Raw genomic sequence first — 16,259 nt, 5'->3', positions numbered from 1 at the left:
CTCTCTTTCTTCCATACCTCTCCCACATTGACTTGTAATCGATTCAAGGAAAAAAAAAAAAAGGGTTCAAGCGACGCGATTGTAGAAACAGAAAACGAAGCGAGGCGCGGGACATGCGCAGAGCGATACTGATGACTGAACAAATAATGTTTCCTTACTTGACATTAAAATTCAACAAGGTGGATTAGAGAGGTAGTCCAGGCATGTCAACCAGCGGCCTCCTGGACAATGTGGCACGCAACGAACATTTAGCGGGCCGACAGTTGTGATGTCAACACGTATCGCTTCGGGTCCATAAAATGTTGGGGGGAAAAAAATCGTCACTAGATCTAGTCGGAGCTTATCAAATCTATTAATATTTGCATCGCTGGTCACGTGACAAATAACCACCAATCACAGTTGTAGTATCTCCTTAAACATAATCTTTAGTGTGCGTTTACTTTAAGCGCCACTTTTGTACTATAAATAGAACAGTGGAGCTATTTTTACAACACAATAAGCACGTGACCTCAAAGTCGCCGGATGAAAGCGCACTTTTTTTTTTTTAAACTGCATTTTAGAAAAACGCGCTATTGTTTGTATTGTCAGCTCATTTGTCAATATCATATCTGACAACGAAAAGCGCTATTAAAAATCCGAGTTCACCAGTTGATCTGAGGCTTAATTTACACTTATGTATTTAAATATTTTTATATGTATTTTTTATTTACAATGGCTCTGCCCTGCATTAGATGTGAGTCCATTTGCTGAATTTACCTATATGCAAGACAAGATAGCTTGCTTTGGAGGGGGGGGGAGGGGCCGAAAAATTGTTGGAAAAATTGATTTATGTTGATTACATGGGCCCCATATCTCAATTACCTTAGGGCCTCATTAAATCTAGGTCTAAATCCAGTCCTGGATGTGACAAAATATGCAGTTCAAAATATGGGTTTTGTAGTCATGTGAAACCCTGCACTCACCCTTGGGAATCGAAGTCACTGACATTATTATTATTTACTAAAGGAGTTTTTAATTTAAAAAAAACAGCAACATCTGACTTTTAAGGGAGATGTCACGAGCCCCCTTACCTCACATCACATCCTCACTTTATTCTCTTGGCTCTCTTCATCTAGCAATGATTCTCACGCTTTGGTGCGAGAAGTTACTTTTGTTTCAATATTGAATGTGTTACTTTAAATAATTTACTAATTACTCAGTACTTTAAACCAATATTACTTTACAGTGTCTTAACTTATTCACAACATCTAAATGACAACATGTATATATATATATATATATATATATATATATATATATATATATATATATATATATATATATATATATATAACTCGTGAAGTCAACTCCTAATTAAAACTAATATTTAATATTCTATTTAAGGCAACAATGACCACTTTAAAATCAAGTACTACATGTAATAAAAGATTGATTATTTAAATACTCTATGACAAATGGCAGAATGTATGATTAATGATAAAATAATACAATATAAATGCATGTAGAATGAATAGCATACAACAACAAGAAAAATAGTTTTTTACCCATGCTCAGCCAGACCAACCAGTTCCCTCCTCAATGCACGCTCCTGGGCCCAACATCACAAGGCTACATGAGTTCAACATATGTTGTCTGTCTGTCATTTGTGTAGACTATCGTCTGTCGCTCATTTTCGAGCTTCCATCTACTGCCGTCAATGATCTCCATCATAAAGTACTCAGGCTATCTCTACTGACTTCACGGACTGTCCCTCCAAAGACTGTCACTGACTCAAAGACTGTCGCCAACTCAGACTGTCACTGACTCAAAGACTGTCGCCAACTCAAACTGTCACTGACTCAAAGACTGTCGCCAACTCAGACTGTCACTGACTCAAAGACTGTCGCCAACTGAGACTGTCACTGACCCAAAGACTGTCGCCAACTCAGACTGCCACTGACTCAAAGACTGTCGCCAACTGAGACTGTCACTGACTCAAAGACTGTCGCCAACTCAGACTGTCACTGACTCAAAGACTGTCGCCAACTCAGACTGTCACTGACTCAAAGACTGTAGCCAACTCAGACTGACACTGACTCAAAGACTGTCGCCGACTCAAAGACTGTCACCGACTCAAAGACTGTCGCCAACTCAGACTGTCACTGACTCAAAGACTGTCTCCAACTGAGACTGTCACTCCTGGTCTTTTAGAGCTACCCCTATATGCTACAGCATCTCTGGCACACGACACACGCCCCTGCTAACGCCAAACGGCGCTGTGTCCCGGTCTGCCCCAAACCTCTCTCTATTTAGCCTGAGTATCTAGCCCACGCCTAAAACTAACATTAACAATTGTCTGTGTCTGTCCAGACCCATGTGTCAGTCGCTCTACAAGACAAACATCTATTTAACTGGCATTGCCCTAACCTTTGTCTGGTCTCTGTCAAATATATCGGTGAGCTTTGATAACACCTATGAAACTAATTAATAACACTCACACACTCAACACTGTGACAGGAGACAACTCGTGGAATTCTAAATACCAGATGCAGATATTTTAAAGTACAAAAGCGTGTTCAAAAGCACATACGAGTTCATGCCCTTGTTCATTACTTCTGACATCTCCCCTCGGAAGTGATAAGGTGTCAGTCGCACACAGACGTCATTTATTTTTTAGCAATAGGAGAAGATGGACTTGCTCAACTGGTTCATTACAGGTCAGATACACATTTCGTTATTCGACTTATCTCCCTTTTTTCCCTCTCTGGGAATTATAATGTGTTCATAGACATACAGTTCATTGCAACAAGATACATAGAAAAAATGTATTGCAGGATACCAATCATTGTAATGTTTTTCACGGTATGTTGACCAGTATATGGAACTTGCCCGTATAATATAGATTATATTGTGTTGCCAACAGATGCTTCCCACGGTATATAGCACGCAATATGTTGCCTACAGTAGGCCTATGGTACAAACTTTATGTAGCCCACAGTATTGTGACAGTATAAAGCCCGGGGGCATAGTAGGCCTATGTAGGCTAAATTATATCGCCCTCATTATGTAAACACAACATGTTGGCCAATGTATTTTGCTCACTTTATGTAGCCTGGGGTCACAGCATGTTGGCCAAAGTATGTTGCCCACATCAAATATTTAAATTTTTACTACCTTTACTATTTTAACTGTGAATAGACCTTAATTTTAATTATATTACTGTATAGAATCTGGCCCTTGTTGTTTAGAGAGAGAGTAGTCCTTAAGGGACTGCAGGCACGACATGGCCTAAATTGTGCCGATGTGCCTCAAATCAACAACACCACACCACCACATTGTGTAGCCACAGCATGTTGCCCACATTATGTAGCCACAACGTGTTGGCCAAAGTATGTTGCCCACATTATGTAGCCACGACGTGTTGGCCAAAGTATGTTGCCCACATTGTGTAGCCACAGCATGTTGCTCACATTATGCAGCCGACAGTATATATTGAACGCTTTATGCAGTCCGCAATATGCAGTCCGCAATATGATGCCAACTTAATGTTGCCCACAGTATGTTGCAGACAGTTGATTTCATAATTATTCTAGATCTCTAGTACTTGGGTGCCAGACCAAAGCCTTCGCCTCAAATAGAAGTTGCGACGCTTTGATTGATCATTTTAATATGCACTCAGTTATTATCGTTGTTCATGTTCTTCTGTTGAAGAAGTTTATGTTCTGTTCTCACAGAGAAATAAATGACTGCAGACAATTAAACATAACAATTAATTAACGGAGACTTCGTGTTGATGTAAGCATGGCATAGGTAGACATTGAAAAATCATTTTGTTACGTCACATCCGCTCAAGTACTTTTCACGACACATGCACAACAAATGATGACGTAATATCAACATATTGGCACATCCTTCGTTTTAAGGTTCCCGACAAAGTTCTTATCACGTCATTTTTTTCAAACGTTTTCACAAGTTGAGAATTTCATTATTGCCAAAAAAATATCTTTGGACAATCCTTATCAAAACACACTTTGTCTTGCCTTCGACCTAATTTTGTTAAAGACCAAAATGGCCTGTGTATGAATATTAGCACCCTAGACTTATATATACTACTAGACTGGAAACCGGAAATAAATTCTTATCCGCGACTGATCGGTCGTGAACATTTTGTAGAAAGTTGGATCAATGCGTTGTTTTGTAAAGTAGTTCAAAGAAGTAAGGTTGTTTGTTTTTTCAACCCTAACATATGTAACATATAATTTTACTTTTTAGATCTAGATCTAGTAACTGATTATCAATAATAATATTTTTAAAAAATCACAATTTAGTGTTGCATTCAGTCTTATGATAAAGAAGATTATGTATCTAAAAATTGCAAAATAATAATCATGAGACGAGAGTACTCATATTTTTGATGTTCATTTACTAGATCTAGACTCTAAAAATTAAATTATATGTTACATAGGTTAGGGTTGAAAAATAAATAGCCTTTGCTTCTTTTAACTACTTTACAAAACAACGTCTTGATCCAACTTTCTACAAAATTTTCACATTTTTTGTAGTGTTAAAAAGTCTCCATGTCCAGTCTAGATATATGGGAAAGAACCAATGGCGAACGCTTTTGTGCCAGTTTTTAGTTTAGAATTTATAACTCCGCAATGGTTAAAGTTATTTAAAAAATGAAAACATCTGCGGACTCCTCAGCTATTGGGCGATAAAACTAAATTTGAATCTTTTTTCCATATCAGCTATTAAATTTATAATTCAAGTCAACTTGCGGTAGGGGTCGGACCTAATCAGCGAACGCAATTTTCGCGGGAGTCATAATGAGCGAAAGGCCGTAAAAAATAGCGAAATAGCATGTTAAAATATAGGAAATTATGCTTCAATTAGTTCTATCATCTAACTTCTTCCATGAAGCATTATAACTATTGTCCTCCTTGTGACATTAGGCCTAAATTTGTTTTCACTTTTCTCGTGCTCCACATATCCTTTCTCTGCTTGGAACTGATGTCTATATAGCCTACGAAACTTGCGATCAAATATTTTTCTTTAAGAGAAAGAAAGAAACTACAAAATTCTATTTCGCCTCCTCCCTATAGGCTAGTCCACGTCATTTTACTCCCCATTTCATAAACTCTCGTTACTGCGACTATTTTTTTAAGAACACATGTTCAGTGCACTTAAATTAATCAACATCAACTCGACCTCCCCACCCCCCCCCCCCCGCACACACACAAGCGCGCTGATTGACCCAAAGGCAGATCCCGAATGCGATGGATTGATGATGTATGGGAGGTAGATCTACAACAACTTGGGTTTCGGGCATGGAGACGAAAGGCTCAGGAGAGATCTTGTAATTTTATACATGTATATTATATGGTAATTCTTATATTTATTACTAAATATATAGTTAGCGTTTTTTTTCCGCTCCTGAAATCGAATATTTTCTCCTGGAAAACTCTTGGAAATCTCCTGAAATCCTAATCTCAGAATGGTGGGGGAACCCAGTGAAAATGAATTCTGATCTTTTAAACATTTATACACATATTAATATCATTAATTAGTAACAAGAGGTTAACCAGCCAGTTAAAAAAAAAGGAGGACGGCAAAACAGAGGTCCCCCCCCTCCCGTATAAACCGTATAGGCCTAAGCGCTGTTAAGATCAAATGATGCGTCGTTTCCCTCACTGGCATAGAGGAAAGTAACTGCCAGCATATGACCTCTGAGAGACTGTTGGAGAGCTGCGAGTCAAACATTTTAGACGGAAAGAAAATGCGGGAAAATATGCTGGTCGCAACTGGGGGTAGACATGTGAAACATGTAGGCTACTGCACTCCTCCTTAATCTTCGAAATCGAAGACATTGGGTTAAGGTTAAAAATAGGCCTATTATTTTAATATTTCAGTTTACAAACAATAACAATAGGTAAGACAAAAAGAAAAACAGATTAAATCAGTAACTAAATTATTATTAATGGCTTTTTAAGCTTATAATAGGGGTTTCGCTGAATAGGTTTTCAGTTAAAAGGTCATTTTGAGCGAACACCCCATAATATTTTTTTTTCCACGGAATGAATAGCCTTAGCTATTCTAGCTAACTATTTCCTCATCTATTTAGAAGCATAATAGGCAATTTTTTTTCGGCCGATGTCCATTGGTGCTTTAAAATCGCCTTAAGTTCGGACCTATTCTCCTTTATCCGGAAACGTTTTGAGAATGAAATTTCCATGCATGTCAACTTTGACCTTCAGCTATGCTTTATTTTATGAGGGAAAACGAAAGTGAATAGATGGAAAATGTAGTAAAATGGAGTCTTTGTAATACCATTTTATTAGTTCTGCAGTTACTTTTGAAATAAATAACAATGGATAGAAATTACGGGGAGGTGTTCGCTTTATATGCCATTTCGCTGATGGGCCTTTCCTATGTATAGTATATATAAGTCTATGCTGGCAAAATCATTGGCAAAAAACAAACTCATTTGGGCAGTTGTTTGAGACAAACATCTATAAAAAAGGTAACAAGATCCTCGAAATAAAGAATCACCCTTTGTGTCAGGATTTTGTGATTTTACCATCACAAAAGAGATACAAGACACCGATAGCAAAGACAAACAGACACAAACACTCTTTTGTTCCCCTGGCAATCAAATCATTAAATAAGAACAATCTGGTATAAACTTTGTCACATGTAAATTATGAGTGAGTCTGGTGTGAATGTACATTTTGGTTTCTTATAGTTATAATGTTTTTTGTTTGGTGTAATGCACAAATTGTAAGATAAATTTCTTTACGGATAATAAAGATTATTATTATTATTATTATTATTATTATTATTAGCACATTTTAACAAAAAGGAAACAAGATTCAACGAAAAAAAGGTTAGTTTGACAACATTCGACTGACGTCACTATCAGGTGAATGAACATTCTACCATGCGTGAAAACACTTGCAAAAAGTTTCTCTTTGTAGATTACATCTTCAATCAGAAGACATTTCTTTCCATGGCAGTTTTGTATCTTAGTACAGGGATGCTCACGCTACGCCCGCGTGCCACACCCAGCTCATGACGCGTTACTATCCGACGCCTTCGACATAGAGTTTTGACATTGCAGGTCAGTGCTGAGGCCTTCTTTAACAATTGGTCTTTGCCCTCGACACTTGTGTCTGTCATTTATTTGGCCCCCGTGTCGAAACGGGTTGGCAACCACTGGGAGCCTATTCAATTTTATAGCAACCCAAACAAATGTTGTTGTTTTTCTTATCAGTAAAGTAAAATCTAGATCTAAATGTTAATAAATTCACAGTAGGCCCAAAGGCGATACCAACTGTTCACATCGATTCTCACACTGAGTGTGGAGCGCGGTCAGCCGCATCATAATCACATCATTCATTTTTAAGGCGAAGGAGGGGGGGGGGGGGGGGCTTACTTCGAAGAAACTATCTTTGGACTAAAAAAAATGCATCTTCTGGTCAATAAACATCTACACTGGTGTGAGAGGGTGGGGGGAGGGGAAGCTGTGACTTACAAATACAATTTATAGATTATGAGGGAAATTTCATCTCACCTTTTTCTTATCTCATCTTATAAAATACTGACGTTACTTCAAATAAGAAGATGATTACGGTGTGTCCCTATGTTAAATCATGCATGTTAACCAATGACATAAATTCTATCGAGTCAAAGTTTTTCTGGCTTAACCCTACTCTAATAGCGCTAGGGAAGAAGGAGCACTTGTAAAAATGTGTCCTAGCATATGGAATGAGGAATGTGCCTTTATCTATCTGAGCATTTTATTATGATTTGTTTTTGTATTTGAAGATTTTGTTTTAATATTATGTGTATAATGGCTATTACTTTACTTTTGAGTCTTCTCTCCTGAAGGCTTTCTAAATTTAGTGATTTTACTAAAGGTGTTACTCTAGTCTAATGTTAATATTCGTTTGCTATGAATCTCACTGCTCTATTTTGTTTCTGTTCCAGTTTAAAAAAAAAAATGTTTTCTTGAGTTGAGGGATCCCAAACAGAGGATGCATATTCTTGTATTGGCCTAACCAAGGTTATCTTATCTTATAAATTACAGACGTTACTTCAAAAGAGAAGATAATTACGTTCTACGCGTTTCGTGTGTCATTCCAGTCATGCATGTTAACCGTGACTTAAATTCTGCCAAGTCGTTCGTTTTCCTGGCTAGCTCAGGCAACCCATTCCATGCTCTAATAGCACTAGGGAAGAAGGAGTATTTGTACAAATTTGTCCTAGCATATGGAACGAAGAATGTGCTTTTACCTTTGTGTCTTTCAGAGTATTTTATTAAATTCTGGCAAGTCGTTCGTTTTCCTGGCTAGCTCAGGCAACCCATTCCATGCTCTAATAGCACCAGGGAAGAAGGTGCATTTGAACAAATTTGTCCTAGCATATGGGACGAGGAATGTACCTTTATCTTTGTGTCTTTCTGAGTATTTTATATGTATTTTCTTTTTTTTTGTATTTGAAGATTATGGTTCAGTGCTTTATGTATAATTGCCAATTTACTTTTGAGTCTTCTCTCCTGAAGGCTTTCTAACTTTAGTGATTTTACTAAAGGTGTTACTCTAGTCTATTTAGCTAGAGAGGAAGATCCTAGAAACGGAATTGAAGAAGGGTCCTAGGGATCACATTTAAAGACCGCATCACTAACGAAGAGATTAGAGACAGGGTTACTACAGCGATTGGACCCCACGATAACCTGCTATTGTAAAAAAAAAAAAAACTCTATGGCCATATTACAAGGTCTTCGTGGCTTGCAAAGACCTTCCTTCAAGGAACAGTACCAAAAAAAAAAAAAAAAAAAAGATGAGGCAGACAGAGAAAGCCATGGGAAGACAACTTAAAAGAATGGACGGGCCTGCCATTGAAAGAGGCAAAAGACAGAGAGGAATGGAGAAAGACGCTTGACAACTCTTGTCCAACAGACTAAGAGACAGGTGAAGGGTCTGAAGTTGATATTTATCAAATAGCAAAAGAACAAATCGAAGTAATATTTTATTACTATGTGTATGAACTCGATTAAAGGGAGACAACTCTTTAAAATGTCGGTTTATTTATGTCTATGGTGTCTCTATAGCGTTTCATTCAGTTGTTAAGTTTTAAATAAAATAATAATGATAAAAATTTCGAAACATTTTTAAACAATGTGAAAGTACTGTACTAGATAAATTATTTTTGTTTTTTAAATTGTCATTGTTTTTTTTTTAAATTTAAATATTACGGTGTCTACTAGTTAAAATACATAAATTAATATTATGAGAAAGCAGTAATTTCGAATTTTTGTATAATTCCATCGAACTGAATTTTGATGATTCCTTTAACATTCTATATGAATAAGAAAGCTTATCCGAAGAATCTATCCGTACATTCTCATTTTACCCGTAACAGTGTATACGAGGAGAAGTAAAGGAAAGATCACGTGGTCACCAAATAGCAGGGCCGGACCGTTGTAACCAGGAAATATCACTCCTTTTTTTGTTTTATTTCTACCTCACGTTAAAAAGGCGTGGGGGGGGGGGAGTAATTTACTCTGTAGTAACCATCGAGGCTACAAAGCACGCTGGAGAGTTTGGACACCATGAAAAGGTCACTCTTTTATTTTTATTGCAACTCGGACGGAGGGAGTTATCCTAGATAATTTAAGAGGCGAAAAAAAAAAAGAGGGGGAGGGGGGGGGGAGAAGTAGTATTCATCCGTCACTAAATAGCAGAACCGGACTTAACCATTGTAGAGCCCTATGCGAAACGGATTTCGCGGGGACAAGCTTGGGTAGGGATACGGATAATAACTGAAAATTAAGAGCTTGAATTAGAAAATAAATTCGTCTTTGCATTTTATTCATTCTTTAATACGTGCAGAGTTACTTTACGAGCCTTGCGTGTAGCGAAGTCATACAGTATATCATAAGAATTATGTTTCCTATATAGATCACGCTCAATAGCAAGAATTACCAAATGTTTCAATCTATCTACGAGAATTGTTGACCTCAAGTAATTCTTCTTGAGGCCCGAGAAGCTTCTTTCACTAGATTCCACTATTACGGGTATTGCATAATGCCGTTTTTTTTTTCATCGCGCGTAGTATGGCGTTTTCCATATTGAATGACACCCCAAAATGACAATTTTCAGCTGTATATTTCAGGAGATTTGTATGAGTTTTCAAAAGATTTTAATAATTTCCGGCAGGACTTTTTCGTATATTTTACAATTCCACGACCTCCTGTTAAATCGACTGGAGGCCGGGGGAAATCTGTTATAAGTTATAAAATGGTTTAATTTAATCATTTATACACCTAAAATTAGCGCGGGTCCTATAAAATCGAGGGGCCCACAGCGGTCGCATAGGTTGTAGTGCCCTAAGGTCGGCCCATCATAATAGCGGCGTATGCTACGCCGCCGGTCGACTAGTGCAGTAGTATTTCCCGTGGCTACATAATTCTGTCCTAGGGCTAGCGGACAGGACAGCTTTCTTTTTCTTTCTCTTGACTGACGCAGCTTTGTTTCTTTAGCTCTCAGCGAGGTTCATACCAGCACGTAGTCTGTCTCCTCCCACACACTTTATTCGATGCCCGTGGTACTCATGTCTCGCTTGCAGACATCTCTGTAGGTTAGTCTTGGGCGGCCCTTGGGCCTGACATCCCTCTGCAAGCTCAGCGTATAGGATGTCTTTAGGGATTCTTCCATCTGGCATGCGAGTGACATGACCGAGCCAGCGTAGTCTTCTCTGTGTAAGATACCTACACATATCAACACTTAAGGCTCCGGTGAAGCGGCTATAGTGGAATATTCAATAATGACTATTTCGCCCTTAGAAGTCCTCGTCACTTTGTTTTATTGTTCTTTGTGTTGTGTATAAAATATTGATGTAACTACACAAAAAAAAAATATTATGATCTTTGTAACCCTGCCTTGCACCAGTGCTTGAGGTGCGCACTAGCGCACTAGTGAACGTAAACAGGAAGAGACTAGAATGGAGAGAAGAACAGTGCATCAGGGATTGTGAAGAGTCTGAATGTTTGGAAAATAAGAAGCCAGCTTTTGGTGCTGCATGAAGGTTGTAGATGGGACCTGGAGCAAAGCGGGGAAGGCTGTCGTTGGTCCACATTCGGGTTAAGTAGCAAAGGACTGGTATACTTAGTAGTAAGACTCTGAGGAAGCTGAAGGATGTTATGTGTTTGTCCTAGTGAATAAACACATCTATTTATTTCCTGTTAAACTGTGTTGAGTTGTCTGCCTTTACGTTGAGTGCCTAGCCTAGAGTTACAACAATTAAAAAAATCGACTTCCAAACATATATCTTCCAACTCAGTAGGACGTCATACGGCTCGTCTAAGTAATCAAAGTACTGATAATTAGTCTTAGGTATCTGAGCTTGAGATTACAATTGACCCTGTGCTGGCCGAGTAATAAAGAGCGTGACCTTTGAAATCATGGTAAAGACAGGGATTTTGAATCTCGGTATTCTAAGCCCCTGAGTCCATGTTATGGCGTGTGTGTGTGTGTGTGTGTTTCCATGGTGACGGTGAGAAGAAGTTAGAGATTGGGTGGTTATGCAGTGTGGATGATGCAATATAAGCGGATTTGTCGTCAGCGGTCTAAGGTATAACAGACGACTCCAGATTGTTAGAGTGTTTCTGTAGTGAGATAGATTTTGTTCAAATTTTTTTTTACCAGATTTTGTTTAATTTTTTTTCTTTTACCTTTACCTATCCCTTAGTCTATTGAACCGTTGGGGCACCATGCAAGACTCGTCGACCGTCTTTCTGCATTCCTCTCTATGTCTTTTGCCTAAGTTAGAACCTCTTTCAATGGCAGGCCCGTTTATTCTTTTATGTTATCCTCCCATCGCTTTCTCTGCCCCTTCTTCTTTTTCCTGGTAATGTTCCCCAAAGGAGGGTCTTTGAGCCACAAAGATCTTGTAATAAGGCCATAGATTTTAAGCTTGCGTTTTTTTGTCTTTTTTTTTTACGATAGTTAGCTGGTCATTAGTATTAAAACACCATCTGTGTTATACAACGGTTTGGACTTTGTTTCTTTATCTTGTTAAATTGTTTAAGTCTTTGTTCTTTTTAGTTAGTTGCAAGGAATATACCCGCACAAGAAACCCAGACATCTCCAGAATAATCTGCCGAAGTCAGACAGGCATCAACAACTAGGCCTATAAGACAGTGTTTATCACACTTAGCAGAGTTAAATCATTGATTATCATGCATGACTAGATTTACACATGATGCTTGTCTACATCTATCGATAAATTATCAACCATGTCATAATTCTTCTTCTTCTTCATCGTTTTCATTGTTATGTTGGAGTGTTCATATGACTAGACCAATACATGAGATGAACTGCGCAGTGGTTTCCAAATCAGGGAGCTCTCCATATAGTTTTCTTTCTATTGGGGTGATTTGGGGCCAATGTCTTATACGGGCCTCTTGGTAGAGAGAGCAGTTTTGGAGGACGTGGTCGGCATTTTCTGGTGATACTCCACATGGGCAGATTTCACTGGTTCCAATTTTGAGCTTCCGGAACATGTGTTGTCGCATTCTGTTGTGTCCGGTCCTGAGTCGAAAGATTAGACGTTGGTCTTGTCGGGATAGCTTATAGTAAGCATCATCTTTCTTGTGATTTGGATGGGAGCTCGTCCATTTCTCATTTATTTTATCTACAATTAATTTCTTCATTTCTTCTGGATAGAGAGCAGAGTTTACTTGTGAGTTTGTTCTCCCACTCTTGGCGAGTGTGTCAGCCTTCTCATTTCCTGCTAGTTGTATGTGAGCTGGTATCCATTGAATGACAGATTTTTTGCTGTTGTGGTTGAGCTTTGTGAGTGCTGTTCTGAGGTTTTTAATATAAGGGGAACCAGAGTTTTGCAGGCTTTGGAGGGTTGTTTTTGAGTCTGTTAGAAAGACAATCTGACTGTGAGGGGAACTTGGATGATTTGCTAGCATGGTAGCAGCTAGTGCTAGTGCTTCCCTTTCTGCTCTGTGACTGTCAGAGAGCTCTCCAGTTGCAAAGGATTTTTCTAGTTTTCCTCCATCTGGCCATTCGATAAGTATTCCAGCTCCTCCATTTGTGGTGGCTTTATGGGATGAGCCATCCGTGTAAACTCTGATCCACTGATTGCTAGGGTAATTGGTATGTAGAAAACAGTTCACTATTTCCTTGAGCTCTGTTGGTCTGTAATCAGATTTTCTTTTTATGTTTTCAATATGGTCCCTTATAGTAGGAAGAGGGCTTTCGTCCCAGGGTTGAGATTCATTATAGTGTATCGAGGATTCCAGAGTAATTTTTTCAAGTTGGTGTTTCTTTTTTAGGTTTAGAGATTCCTGTATGAAATTGGTCCTTTTGAGACGGTTTTTTGTGCCAGTTTTGTGGATTTTTGTTCTAAGTGGGTGCCTCTCCAAGGTTTCCAATTTTGTGAATTGGGAAAGGATTTTTATTTCTCTTCTTTCATCCAGAGAGATCAGGGCAGCGGTTTCCTCCATAGCTCTTATGGGTGTTGTTTTGATTGCTCCTGTCATTATCCTTAGACCAATATTTTGAACCTTGTCTATTTGTCTAAGGTTGGTTTGGGCTGCTGAGCCCCATGCTGTGGCACCATATTCTAGTACAGGTCTTACATAACTGGTATAGGTCTTTTTCAGGATGTTGTGATTTGCTCCCCAATCTGTGCCAGCTAATTTTTTCAAGAGAGATAGTCTCTGGATGCCTTTACTCTGTGTTTTATCTATTTGGTTTTTCCAGGTTAGTCTCGGGTCATAGGTGACTCCAAGATAAGTAGGGCTGTCATTTTTTTCTAAAGCTTCCTTATCTAATGTTAATTTTATTGTTTGTTGTTTTGTTGACAGTGAGAATATGGTATATGTTGTCTTTTTTGTGTTAATGGACATGCCCCAGTCTTTGGACCAATTATTGAGTTTATCAAGAGCATCTTGTAATCGAAATTTCGATGTTCCTACATATTCTTCTGTGCTAATTAAGGCAAGGTCATCTGCATACATGCTGCTCTTAACTTTTTTGGGTAGGTTTTGATTTAGATCGTTTATGAATATTAGGAAAAGTGTTGGGGATAGGACTCCTCCTTGGGGGACACCATTTTTTATACCCACTGTGTGGCTTCTTTGTCCTTGCATGCAAACTAAGGCTTTTCTATTATTTAGGTATTCCTTTATCCAGTTGTACATTCTGTGGGATATGTGATGCTGGATTCATAATGATTTTGAGTACAGTTAGACCTAGATTTGGATGCCCATTATATAATATACAATTTATGGGTCGGATGGTATAGAAATGCCCGGGCCGATGATGACACACAGTCCGCCCCTGATATAGAGACTACATTGAATTTTGCATTCCATGAAAGTTGAATGGTCTATAAAGTCTATATGTTGCACGAACTTACAGAAATGTCTATAGGCCTACGCTACATGTACATGTAGCTAAACCACAATTTTAAAGCCAAGAAAAGACAACTCCCCGGGGGCTAGCACGAGTTCTGCATCCATTTATTTGTGTACCTAATGCACCGCCTCCTCCCTTCTCACCCTACAGACAATACTGACATATATATATCTTTTTTTTTTGTCTCAAATTGAATGGAAAGCTTTCTGCACTGCAGATCGTCTGCACAAACAGGAAGTGAAGTCTACATTCGAGTTGGATGTAACATTGATATTGACATCTAGTCTATTCATCTGAGAGAATTTTGATTAAGTTATTAACGTCTTAAGAATTATTTTTTTTAGCAAGTAACACAATAAATGAATCATCAAAATGTTGCAAGTGGCGCCATTTTACGGCCTTGACCCTTTCTCTTAGGTTCTATAATTCGTATTTGCATAGCTAGCTAAATTGCTTGAAAGTTATACCGAGTCACCGAGTGTATTATGAAAGTAAAAGAAAGCCCACACTCTTGAACCATAAATGTTTATTTTTACAAGTCCATCCCCCTTCATCCTCTAGAGATCAGCTCTACTAAAAAGCCCCAATGTATGCTCTATAGCAGTAAGCCCTAATGCCCATATTACGACCCGCTGGTATATCCGGCCCTTATACTTATAGACACTGTGTTATCAGACTTCTTGAAACATCTGCCAAAGTGCTGAATTGACATTAATTTGGACCAATTATATCTTATCTTAATCTTTTGCTTTATTGTCTTATAAGTTTCTGAAGTTCTTTAAAAACTTCTGCCATAGTGCTGAATTTACATTTGTTAGGGTTGGTAGACATATGACGCGACAGTTTCTGCGTACTAAGCTGATCCGCCATCTTGTCTGTAAGTTTACACTAGTTACCTTACTCTGACTATAGACGAGTAACTAGATCTAATAATACAATCGGGTTTAAGTTTCCAAAACATAATCTGTACTCTCTTATTGCATTAATTTAAACAAAATTCCTTGCTACTGCTGCATGAAAGGGTGCTCAAATACTAGAACTAGAAGAGTGATAACTTCATGGCAAAGTAATCTCTTCAACGCTAGTCTTAAGTCTAGTCAGTCTAGTCTAGTCTAGACTAGCGTTGAAGAGATTACTTCCAAAAAGATTTCTCTCTTGGTTGAAACCAATCAACAGAAAAGGATTTACCCCAAAATATGTTGAAGGGAAACCTTGGCTTAAAGTTTGTGGAAATCATTTTTAAAAAGTTATATATAGTTATATAGGCCTATATCTTATTTTAATGTTTTGCTGTATTGTCTTATAAGCTTCTGACGTCTGCCAAGGTGCTGAATTTGATTTGTTGGGACCAATTATATCTTATCTTAATGTTTTTGTTGTATTGTCTTATAAGTTTTAGAAGTTTCTTTAGAAATGAAGATTATTATGTCCTAGCCCAACCCTCCTGCAAGACGACAGGGGAATGCCCCGGATGGCAAAGATTTTGGGATCCATAAGGGTCCCAACTGGGCCAACCCATATCATACTAATCACATGGGGCCCAAACCGGGACTCTTAAGGCTGAGCTTGGGCTAAGTCATGGGCAGGGGCGGACTGAATGTCAAAATCGGCCCAAGCATTTCTATACAGTACAGCCCATAAATTGTATATCATAAGATGGGCCTCCAATTATATGCCTATCTATTCTCAAATGTTGCTTTTTATTCGCTATGTTTTTAGGCCCTAAAATGATGAAGCCTACTAATAGCACTGTCAGGTCTCAGGATTTAGGCTATTAATTACATTATTTTTTTTTTAATGTGCTAGATTTAATTAGTATTACACTGTAGTCTGTAAAAGATGTTTTTA

The sequence above is a fragment of the Biomphalaria glabrata genome, chromosome 6 (assembly GCF_947242115.1).
Source record: "Biomphalaria glabrata chromosome 6, xgBioGlab47.1, whole genome shotgun sequence".
Taxonomy (NCBI): domain Eukaryota; kingdom Metazoa; phylum Mollusca; class Gastropoda; family Planorbidae; genus Biomphalaria; species Biomphalaria glabrata.
This window is presented reverse-complemented; position numbering follows the sequence as displayed.